Below are 13,208 nucleotides of genomic sequence, written 5' to 3'. Positions count from 1 at the left end.
TGGAATGGCATGCGTTCATTTGTGTGTGCGTGTGTTTTTGTGTGTATAAGTGTGTGTGTGTGTGTGTGAGAGTTTTTTTGTCTGTTTTGCACTCTTGATGTTTTAGAGATTCACCCCTTTTACTGTTGAGTCCTTTTTTTCTGCATCCTGGCTGATTTGTAGATTGAATGCACAAAAAAACTCTGTATTTTCATATTTTTGCCAATTTCCCATTCATTTCCGATGGGGGTCATTTTTGACCCGAAGGTCCTGAGTGTGACTATTATTTTTTATCCTGTCCCCATTTTGTTTGGGTGTTAATATACCAAGTACCAATAAAGTCACCAAGTTCCGGACCATTCCGATGAAGCTACGATTTTTAAATTTTGTCTTTTAAAAAACGCAAGATCCACTATAATGGTAAAAATATATATATATATTATATATATATATATATATATATATATATATATATATATATATATATATATATATATATATATATATATATATATATACATTTTTTATTATATTCAATGGGGAAAAATGGGTCATAATTATTGCATAAATATTAATTATAAATCATAAAATTATCTCAAAACACCAAAAAATAAAATAAAAAATATTATTGAACAAAAATATATTTCATATATTAAACACGTATTTATATCGATTTCATCAGGCTCTGAAAATTCTTCAAAAAGAACACAAATAATGGCCTTCTCAGCTGCCCCTAGTTGCAACTCTTGCGTCATCAGAACAGAGTGTTCAACGCACCACCATTTCCGTTTAAAAAACGTTTTGTTGGGGCTGAACGCAGCCCTGGTTTAGCCTGGTTTAAGAGTGCCTAAAACCCTTGTAAGACCAGTCAACAGACCAGGATAGAAGACTAGCAAATTACCCGCTGATGAAGTGTTTTTTTTCCGTAAAGAGTTTGGTGGTGGGCTCTTGTAATTTGGGCCAGTATGCAACCACCTAGCAACCACATAGCAACACACTAAAAACCACTCTGAACACTTTTGGCAGCCACCCACAACACTCCAGCATCGTGGTCGTGAGTTCTGCTCAGGCAAACACCACTCACATTTTCATCAGGAAATGTAAAAGTCTAGTTCTAAATAATTATAGTAATTGAGCTGAGCTTGTAACATCAAAACATTGGATCATGCCACGTTTAACAGATAATAACACACTAAATGCTACAACTGCTGACAATGACGGCTATTGCACCTCACCTTCCTCAGCTCTGAGTCTGTCATATGGCAGCACACACACAAAGATAGCACAACCTGACCTACACACATGTATTCACACACACATCCACTCCTGTGGCTGCTCCGCTTCACTTGGCTAATCGAATTTGTCTCTGTTGCTGTCCTTTTGGTTTCAGGATTTGAGTTTTTTTGCCCATGAGCGGTGTGAGTGCCCCATGACATGTCATTATTCACTTTTAGTTATTTTACGTTTAGTTGCTCCCAAACTCTCTCTCTCTCTCTCTCTCTCCCTCCCTCTGTCTCTCCATTTCCTTCTCCCTTGCTGTCTCTCTGAATTAGATGTTAGCAAACAGCCATGTAATTAGCACCAGCAAACTGTGTCCTGCTTCCCGAAGAGTAAGATAGATGCTAACCAGCTACATGTTGAAACCCTTTAGGCCTGAATATGCTCCATTAGAAATGCACTCACCCACTGTTTTTATCTGTCCACCTGTGTTGTGTCATTCCACATGGGGCTGTAAGGCACACCTGGATATCTTGACACCACATCCTCTACTGTCAGCTTTGCAGGAACATGGGAACACTTAAACAAACTGCTTGAGAAGACACTTAAATGTAGTACTGGGATGAGCTATGGCACACTTAAAGACTAACACGAACAAACTGCGATTACTGTCAGTAACTAGTGAATTGCTATTTAATAAAACTAAATAAAAAATATAAAATGTGTATCATCTAAATCAGGGGTTTTCAAACTTTTTAATGCCACGGATCCCCAATTATCATTTTTCTTTTAAAGCCAGGAACCTCTTTTCTAAAATATGAAGGCAGTTTTGTTAAATATTGGTAAATACAAAAGTTTGATATATATGTTTTATAAAGTCTCTTATAATCAACAAAGCTGCATTTAAAATAGTAAAATTGAGAAATAATATTTTATTACAATTTAAAATGACTGTTATCTATTTGAATATACTTCAAAATGCAGTGTGATGACAAAGCATTTGGTGTTAAAAAAGGTTGTTATTATTATTATTGCCAATGTTTAAAGGTACTTATAATGTATTATTTTTACATCAAACATTGTCATAATTTAGAAATAAAAGGCATGTTCCTACTCTGATTTAGCCCTCTTATTTGAAAGTTTTGTTTGAAGGGGCGTGTCTGCTGTGAGAGACTGCTGTGATTGGCTGACATCTTTGCATATGAAATAGCTAAGTATTATGATGCGTTCAAGTCGTCCTGGGATGTTGGTATTTACGAGGTGAGAAGTCGTGTTTACGACATCATGTGCGTTCAAGTCTCTTTGGTCGGAGCAAGATGGCGGTGTACCTTCTTTTAGTGAATCTCACGAAAATACAGCAAGGTTTGTTAACTCTGCTTAGTGCTTATAGAAAATGAAGAACAAACAACGCACATCAGGTGAGTTTAAATATTTTACGTTTTTAATTCATCTATGAAACCACTATAAACTGTATCGTTATATATTAGGCTAATTGTTATATTACAATGCTAGCTTACTTTGTTGTAAATGACAAAGCCTGAAAGTGTCTAAATACCCGTTATATTCAACTACAGACGTTGCATTCATTGATCCCGACATGTTTCTCACTGACCCCAACTCGTACAGATCGGGACTTAAAGAAAATCACGAACTTCCCACTGGCATGACTTCGTGGTGGCGTTCATGTCCGTTCAACTCGTAAATATGACCCTTACATGACTTGAACGCACCATTACTTTTGTAACATTGTAAATGTCTTTATTGTCAGTTTCAATCAATTTAATGCATCCTTGCTGATTTTCAACCAATGTTTAGAAAGCAGACTAAAATGGTTATAATGTCAAATTCTGTAAATTGTAACTTATTTATAATTATTTTACTCTGCTGTTTTCAGAACTTTTCCTCCCTTTGCAGACTGGACCTTGCAATCCAGACTTAAATAATTATTGCAAGGATCTAAAGAGATAAACTAAAGAGAATAACTAGGGCCTTTTCACAAAACATTATGCTGTGTCCTTATTATGCACCAGTATGCAAAACAGCTAAAAGCTGAATTTATCTTCAGAACGATCCAGTTTTCAATAGCAAAACTAGTGCAAGTAACTGACAACTTGAAGCTGCTATAGAGAGCAACCCCCTCTACTGGTCAAAACAAACGATTAAGGTCATTTCTTAAGCTCTGTTGCTCAGTCTTTATTTCCACATTTAGAATTGTTTCACTTTGGAAGCTGTTTTAAATGCACAGTACAAAATGTTTCCACAGACAGCTCCAGCACAATGAGGCCGTCTGGTTGCTCAAGCTCTAGGTCTCAGTAGACTGTAGAAATACAAAGGGCATGCTAGGTTGCACAAAGCAAGCCACAGACGAGACCATGGTGTCAGGTGGTGCGCAACAACAGCATCTGTTTTTTCTGGATTGCAGAACCTGGTACAGCTACAAACACACTTTACACAGAGTTAATCTGTTTATGATAAACTGAAAATGCATTTCTCTGTATTTTAAGATCAAATGTCTAATAATCTATAACGAGTTCCTATGAATAGTGAGATTTGGCAATTGCAGTGTGAGTTTCTGGCCCAATATAACTTCAGAGAAGCTGGACAGTGTATGCAGCGATCCTGGCATGCAATCTAGGTGGCTCGGCTCTGCCTGTGAGGGATCTGGCACTCAGTCTTCCAGCAGTGCCAGCACACCCTCCATACAGACACACTGCTCTCCTAATGCAGGACAGAGAGGCTCTCAGCCCTGCTGTACAGGGCATCTTACATCACATGCTCAGTGATGTGGCTCTTTGTACCCTTTAAGGACCTACTTCTATCTGTTCCAAGTAAGTGGTTTTCATCTGAACATCTGCTCGGCTTATGCAGTTTATTAACCGCAAATGGTGAAAGACCGTTTGAACTTCAATAAGCATTAGTGCCGTGGTGGTCTATTATTTATGGTTAATTGGTGGTATTTTTGTAAAATAATTGTTTAATTTATATATATAATATAATAAAATTAATTATTAATATTTAGCCATTTCGTATTTTTTGCAAAACCTGTCAGAACGATTTTCTATCTTTTTCTATCGATTTTCTATTTTATTTCTATGTCTGTGTGTATACTGTATACACACGCGCACACACATATATATACTAGGGATGCAACAATACAGTTAGTCCACGGTTCAATACATACCTCGTTTTTTTAACCACGGTTTTCGGTTCGGTTCTGATGGCTTGTCACATCTTTTTTTTTTGCTATTCTATTCTTAGGTGACAGGAACAGAAAGTTCTATTTTTAAATTGACTATTTTTATTGCAATACTCTTTTATTTGACTTAAAATACTTGAAAAACCTTACTTAAACTTAAAACTTTACTTTAAAATAAAAACCTTTTACACATTCCTAGTGTATAGTATAATATAAAATATATATATATATATATATATATATATATATATATATATAAGATTTACATTGGCAGCTCAGAGCTGTACAGCAGCATTTAAGTATGAGATTGAATGAATAAAAGTAAAAATAAAACTACATAGACTTCACTATAAAATATACATTGATTCTTATTAAAGCTACTGTATTAAAGTTTTTCAGTCAAGAGAAGTGAGTGATTTTCTCTTTGTCTTTTTTTGTTTTATTAACATTAAAGGGATAGTTCACTCAAAAATGAAAATTCTGTCATCGATTACTCGCGCTCAAGTTGTTTTAAACCTGAATAAAGTTCTTTCTTCTGATGGACATAAAATATATTTTGAAGAATGTTGGAAACCAACCAATTGCTGGTCCCCATTGAAATAATAATATGGATGTCAATGGCTACCATCAGCTGTCCAGTATTCAACTGTCTGTGTTCAAAAGAAGAAATGAATACAGTTTTGGAACAACATTAGAGTGAGTAAATAATGACATCATTTTAGAGTGAACTGTCCCTTTAAGGATAAGCGGCAGCATGTTCACTAGGCTGCACTGCTGTCAATTTAAGACCTGCACACATCTAATATACAGAAACACGCCGATTTTACTTTTACTTTAGACATAATCGACTGTGTTTGTTAACCTTGTGTGTATTTGACAGTATTAGCGCAGTAAGACTACTTAGTCCAGTAATCACGTGTTTGACAGGCTTTTAGTGCTCGAGCACGGAAAAGCGCATGTGCATAAGCACGCGAATGAAATGTTTAAAGGGGTGGTAAAACACATTCTTTTGAAGGCTTGATTGTGTTTGTGGGGTGCATTGTAACATGTGTTCATGCTTCGTTTAAAAAAAATTTCATTATTTTTCATATATTTGACCTTTATTCTACACTGCTCTGTCCCTCCTTGTAAAACGGTCTGATGCTTTCCGGGTTGTATGAAGCCAGTCCCTCAAAAATACGTGATGGGCTCAGATTGGTTAGCTGGCCCAGTGTGTTCTGATTCGCTAACCGCAGTGCACGTTTATCGGAAACGCCACGCCCCTTACCTGGAGGCTGTGCTTTGGTCAGTATTAGAAACAATGGTGTCAAAACCATACCAATCTGAGCCCGAATCAGACCCAGAACATTTTAGTGAAGATGATCGAGCAGAACCTGTTAATTCCTCAAGAGTAAAGACTGCGGATCTATAGTGATCGCTACTGAACTGCTACTTTTGTATTTTTAGAACGATTATAGCCAAATATCTGTCGCAAGAACTATTAACCCAAAACGAACACTAAACATTGGCTTTACTAGTAAGTTAGCCAAATCACACACAGAACCATGTTTAGCAAGCCTGTAGATAAACAATACATAAAAGCTCTAATCAAAGAATCATTTACACTAATGCCAAGTTCGCTGTTGAGATTTTAACGTTAGTGTTTGTAACGTTAGGTGTTCGTCGGATAACGTTAAGTATGAATGAGCATTTAACAGACTGGTTTGCAGAACAGTGTTGTCATCTGTTTACTTCCTTGCTACAACGTACAATGTTTTACAGGAAAACACATCGATGAAAAATAAATCAGACTTACAGGTTGTGGCCCATAAACAGCTTCTGTTTGTAAATCCAGCTTTCAGGACAAGCCGTTGTGCATATCCTGTATTGAACTCGCGAAGTTTGTGGAAGTTTGTGGAAGTTTTCCTCCGTGAGATCTGCTGCGGGAGCCCCGCACGCGCCTGTTCCCCTCCGTCTCAAACACACATGTGCATAACATGCTGTATGTTAAACGCTCTGCAACGCACCCCCGTCCCTATGAAGGCTGAACAAAGCAAGTACCCCAGACCTGCAATCCTGATGAAAATAACAGCGTTTCGTCGGCATTGCGGCAACAACACTCCAGCCTAACTATACCACAACAGCGCCGCGATACAAAATGGCCTCACCCCCCATATTTAATATTCTCGGAGGAGGGGTTTATGTAAATATTGAGCCTGTTGATGTCACCAACCCTGGAGGAATGTCTGTAGTCGCCTACTGGCCGTTTGCTGTAGTTCTTAGAAACTGATTTCTTTAAAAGCAAATATCTCCCTTTGCTTTAAACTTTGAACGTTGTTACTTTGCAGATGGTGTTTATGCTCAAGCAGCAACATTACACACTAGCTAAAGTTAGAATAGTGAAATCGTGGTTTACCACCCCTTTAACCGGCAAGGCTTGCAAATGCAAATAATGAACTTTATTGATTGTGAATAACTATAGTGTTCCGCGAGTATAACTCTACCACTAGCGTGTGATGTGAATGTATGTCGCGTTGTTCAGTATATTGGGATGGAGGCAAATGATAGAATGTGTAGAAAAATAATTAATTAAATGCAAAACCGGAAAAAAATGCAATTCACAAGCACGTGAACCGTGAATGCTGTACCGAACGGTTCAATATTATATTGAGAATTGTGGCATCCCTAATATACACACACATATATATGTAAACAAAGAAATGTATTAATTTTCGTCGGAAAGGTCACGCTAGACGTAGGCAGAAGTACCACCCCAAGCGAACGTGCGAAGACTAATACAAACGCCCTCTACAAAAAACCCCTCCAACTTCAAAATCGTCCAACATCGTTGTTTAACCTTTTTTTGCTAAAGGATGTTTGTATTAGTCTTTGCACAGGGGCGGTACTTCTGCCTACGTCTAGCATGACATTTCCGACGTGATTGCGCAATCCGTGGCACGTCGTAGAGCAGCGCAAGATGAGCAATTTAGGTTAAAAAGAATATACTATATAAATGTTTTTTTTTTTTCTTGAAAATGGCAGATGGTTTCACTAGATAAGGCCCTATTCCTCGGCTGGGATCACGCAGAGCCTATGAAGCCATTCGAAGCACTTTGAAACTGGTTGCCATTGAGGTCCATTGTGTGAAGAGAAATCCTGAAATGTTTTCCTCTTAAAAAAAAAACTGAATTTCTTTTCCACTGAAGATAGAATGACATGAACGTCTTGGATGGCATGGGGGTGAGTAAATTATCAGGAAATTTTCATTTTGAAGTGAACTAATCCTTTAATCGCAATTAATCGATTTGATAATTACATTTAGAGTATATACACTACCAGTCAAAAGTTTGGACACACTTTCCCATTCTCTTTGACGGGAAAGTGTGTCCAAACATTTGACTGGTATATATCTAAATTTTAAGGAATGCTCAGGTTTTTTATAATAAAAAATAAAATTATTTTTATTTAATTCCAGCTCACACAAAGTTGTATTTTGACACGACCCAAATTTTGCTAACAGAATTGAAAAAATATGAACCTCATACCTAAACTAAATAGAAAATAATACAATTTATGTAATATTTTTGCTGACCTCCTAAAGCTGATGTTTGACATTCTCTGTTGAGCAGCTCCTTTAACTCTCCTTTTGATGAAATCAAAAATACACTGTGTCAGGTCTATTATTTACCCTAAAACTACTCCCATTTTGTACCATACATTTGTGGAAATTGCCTCCTAAAGCAATGCATGCATGCTTTTTATATTCTTAAATCTTCCTAATACTGCATCAATGCTGTTGACAGGGTCAAAAGGTCGACTAAAGAGATGGCCCGAAAGAATGACATCATTAACATGCCGCCGCCAGCCAAGCAGGCAGAGGGCAGGCAGGGTGGGAGCTGCGGGGTACGGGCCAGAAATAAACCAGAAATGGAAATCTCCTGCTCTCTTTCTCCTCTCCATCATCCCTCTCGAACCTTTTCCTCTATGCCACACCGACTTTACTGATTTAAAGCAAATCTCCTTTAACAGCAATGAACCTCAGAATCCCACTTGTGTGTGTAATCAATCGCACATGACCTTGGCGACACAACATTCAAATGAACTTTAATTCCTCAAGACTAACCGAGTCACAATTTCGAAAGTCTTGCAATTAGAAAGGGCAAATGTGAATTATGCTCCCATTGAATAATTTCCATTAAATTCGGCTGGTTTAGGATCAGCCCTAGGACACCCTGTCATGTCGGTTGCCACGGAGATAAGTCCCCTGTGTGAGAAGTGACGTAGACTGCTGCGATTTAGTATTCTGCTCCCTCCTTACATGGTAGTAAAGAAACCCTCTTTGGGAAGAGAGGCCACGTGACACGCACATCAAGTCAGTCACTCTCTTTCAGAAAGGACACACACAGACTTTTATCCGTGTGATATCAAAGACGTCCTCTCGTCTGGGAAAGTGACACCAGAGATATCTATTCAGCCAGCAGATAGGCTGCGGGAGAAAGGATGGGCTGTCAGTCATGGTGACTAATCTGTGGTATACTTGATGAAAAATGTGACATTTCAGTGGTGTTTGGTACATCTTGACCGCCCAGTGACAGGAGCAGTGTTACCCTGCTGAAGGAAGACATTCCGGGATAACTAGTTTTGGGTGACTTTCAGTATATTTTTAGACATTATTATTTAACATGACCAGAAGGTTATTGGTTTGATTACCACAAGGAACAAAATATGAGCTTTTACTGTACAGCATCAGTTTTGGTTTATTAAAACAAAAATAGAACCAGAATCTACTCATACTCACATTGAAAACACTGTCATTACACTGAGTCATTAATATATTATAGGCCTATAATATATATTTGCACTGACCTACAAAATTCTGGGCCAAGAGTAGATAGGGATGAAGTTGACAAATTGAAATGTTGAGAAATGTTCATTTGAGAACTTAAATTGGCCATCCATTTTTTTATGCACTATGGAAATTGACATTTCTTTCTTTTTTGACAGTTCTCATTCTCGTCATATCCGTAAATAGAGAAAAGTTACTCTAGCTACTATGATGCATGTATGTTGTGGGAGTAGCATACGTAGGTTAGCTGTCACAACAAGCGAGAAAGGTTGGCATGGAGCACGCTAAATTTTGAACCTCCAGGGAATCCCTTGTTTTTAAAAAAAAACTGCAAAGAGAGGAGAGTCTACTGGCAAAAAGAGAAAGCGGGTCTGACCACCCCTAAAGAAAGCTTGATCCCCCCTGAAGAATATGAAGGGGTTAAAGAAAGTAGTCTACATATGAAGATACATTTCTAGCTCTGACAGATTTTAAATCACAATTTTGGCAACCCTTGAAATGGGTCATACCATTAACTTTTTCCCTGCCTGCTTTTTTTTTTTTAAGTTGCCAGTCTCCGACTGTGTTTTTGGTCACTTTCATAAAAATGTCATGGCCCCCAGAATATTTTGTTTTATGGATATCTAAACAAAACAAAAAAAAAATGTATTCTAGCTTCATGCATTCTTTTTTTTATCCACATTTGGATTTGGGTAGGTTTCAGAAAAAAGCCACATTTTGAGCAAAAAGCTGAGAAAATTCAGTACGATGATCAAACCACAGATGGAGTAGATCGAATCCATCAATACCCCCAAAGCTTGCATAGTCCTAACCACTTCCTGGGTCGACATTTCAATCAGTAACATTAGGCCGTTTTGATTTATTGCTTATTGTTGATGATCGCAGTATTTTTCACACACATCTGCTAACATATGAGATCGCTATATCAATATATAACTTTATAACTATAATCACTGGTTTCCGGTAATGATCATACGCAAGTCGAGTTTTGGCAGAAGAGTGACCTATGACCCTATGCATGAGGTATTGACCAATGCGGAAGTGCAGAAACAAAACAGCGGTCGTGAATTAGAAGTCTAAAGAGAGAATTTTTAAAGAGAAATGTCAAGGAGCTTGAGTTTCTTGCCCAGCCCTATTTGTTCGAACCCCTAAGCTTACGCTATATGTCACACTCACACATATATGTGTGTGTGTGTGTGTGTGTGTGTGTGTGTGTGTGTGTGTGTGTGTGTGTGTGTGTGTGTGTGTGTGTGTGTGTGTGTGTGTGTGTGTGTGTGTGTGTGTGTGTGTGTGTGTGTGTGTGTGTGTGTGTGTGTGTGTGTGTGTGTGTGTGTGTGTGTGTGTGTGTGTGTGTGTGTGTGTGTGTGTGTGTGTGTGTGTGTGTGTGTGTGTGTGTGTGTGTGTCCAACCTAAAACCTAAATTCGCACCCTGGTCGAGACACAGAAAGAGCCTGTGAGGGTGAGAACTCACTGATATGTGACAGCCATTTTACTGATGAAGGGAAGAGCACAGCTGTGTTCTCTCAGATAAGTCCAGTGAAACAGTGATGACAGAGAGAGATGAGCAAGAATAGGGTGCTGTGTGGCATTCTGAGTTTTAGCCCTCAAATCGAACTGCATCTCCAGATTTCATTCATTTAATGTTTTATATCAAACATTTTATCGCCTATCAAACATGTAAAATCAAAATGTGTTGGAAATAGCCTATTTTTTGTCATTTCTTTTTTTCTTTTCATTTTTCTTAGTGACAACTTTTGTTGTCACTAGTTAAGAAACATAGCATTGTTAAATTTTACATAAGAATTATTAGGCCTACATTTATAATGTGCCAATATAACACGAGCATTCACATGCACATTACCGCAAAAACTAGGCTACTACATCTCCGTCGAACATTTGTAACTCACGTCCAGTGTCAACATGTTTACAATAGGCCCAAGCACTATTGTTGCAGATATAACTATACTCACTAACTATAAAGTTAGAAGAACAAAGCTGTGTAGAAAGAATTTCTCATGTCAGGTGGTCACTCAACGAATACGAATAAAAAAAAACATAAGCCTACGTGAACTTTAATTGTCAATTAGCCCCCATCGACAAACAACAGCACATGATAGTAAAACAAAACGGCTTACCTTGAATGAGCCAGACGCATGGGATTGGAAGGAACTGAAAAGTGTTGCCGTTCCCTGCGGGCTGACGGAGTGGATTTCTCCCGCGTCAATGCGAGTTTTGCGTAAACATCGCTGATGTTTTTTTGTTGTTGTTGTTGTTTACATTTTATATATCACACAAATGTAAATTATAACTGAATTAATTGGTGAACAAACGCGAACTCACCGTCCCGAAATGACTGAGACAGCTAGCACTCTCGCCTAAAACAGATGCCAATCAAACTCATCAGCAAGCATTAGCCAAGAACACATTTTATTTATTTAAGGGCTTGAGATGTTACAATCATCTTTTTTAATTATATTACAATAATATTTGTGTAAGAAAAATATCCATATTTAAAACTTTATAGATTAAAATAACTAGCTTCAGGCGGTCAGCGATACGCATACGCACTTGCATTAAAAGAGTAAACCACCTTGAACCCTTGACGCATGCGTATCGACGAACGCAGAAGCGCAGAGGATAGAGCAAAACAAAGCACTGGTCATGAATTAGAAGTCTAAAACGAAAATTTTTAAAGAGAAATGGTGGAGGATTTCGATATAAGAGAAGAGGGGCTTAACCCCCCCTGGAGCCGTGTGGAGCAGTTAGCCTATAAGATGGTCCACTTTTATGGACTTCAAAAATGACCCAACAAGCCACTGCCATTATAAAGCTTGGAAGAGTCAGGACATTATTTAATATAACTCCGATTTAATTCGTCTGAAAGAAGAATGTCATGTACACCTAGGATGACTCGAGGGTGAGTAAATCATGGTCTAATTTAAATTTTTGGGTGAACTAACCCTTTAATTCAGTCACTTGTTTAGTTCCTTAATAAATCAGTGCTTTAAACAAATTGGTTGAGAATGATTCAATGATTTGCATATTAATTTGTATTAATATTACTTGAATTGGGCAATATTTGAGGGGACAGCCATTTGTAGTGGTATGACTCCGAAACCATAGTGGACGTTATCGAGTGCACTCATTCAATCCCATAATGCTCAGCAGTAATGAGTGCACATCTGATGTAGGCCCTGTCCCAAATGGCACAATTCATATGCACTTACGGTCATATGGACTTACAATGGCTGCCGCGTGCAGTCCATGAAACCGTAGGATGTCCCATTTGTCATTTTGGGTTTTAAAAAAGGTGCTCGCGAGCGTCCCCTTTGGGGTCGGATTCATGGAGATGTGGATTCCCATGTCTCGGCAGAAGATGGTGCCCGCAGCTGAATCATCTATCCATCCATTTTCCAAACCACTGGTCCAATGGAGGTACAGCTTAATATCATACAGGTATAAATTCCTTTTTATTTGATTTTTAAATGTTGAATTAAGGTTTATCCATGCTGGTTTCCATGACAGAGTACACAATAAATATTGTCATTACTACTGGAGCTGCCAGGTAGCTTGCAATGTTCTGTTAAAGTTTGAATGCAAAAAAAGAGAGAATGATTCAACCAATCACTCACCACCTACTGGCTTAATGATGTCATCTAAATGTGTTGTTCGACTTGAAGCAGCGCTGCGCAGACCGATCTGTGTATGATCGAAGTACCGCGAGAGCGATTCAAAAGCATATGAAGCCTTTTGCTCTTGCGATACTTTGACGTTAAAGGTCCCATGGCATGGCATTTTTCTATTATTTTATAATGTTTCCTGAGGTGTACTTATATTGTTAGTATGATTTTTACATCATAAAATGTCATAATTTAGAAATAAAAGGCATTTTTTCAATACTGCTGTTTGCCCTGTACCTGTTTCAAGAGGCGTCTGCTGTCAGTAAAAACGCCCACTGTTGTGATTGGCTGACATCTTTGCATTTGAAAT

Source organism: Gobio gobio (genome assembly GCF_949357685.1).
Source record: "Gobio gobio genome assembly, chromosome: 19".
Classification (NCBI taxonomy): domain Eukaryota; kingdom Metazoa; phylum Chordata; class Actinopteri; order Cypriniformes; family Gobionidae; genus Gobio; species Gobio gobio.
The sequence above is the reverse complement of the archived record's forward strand: the minus strand, read 5'-3'. Positions refer to the sequence as shown.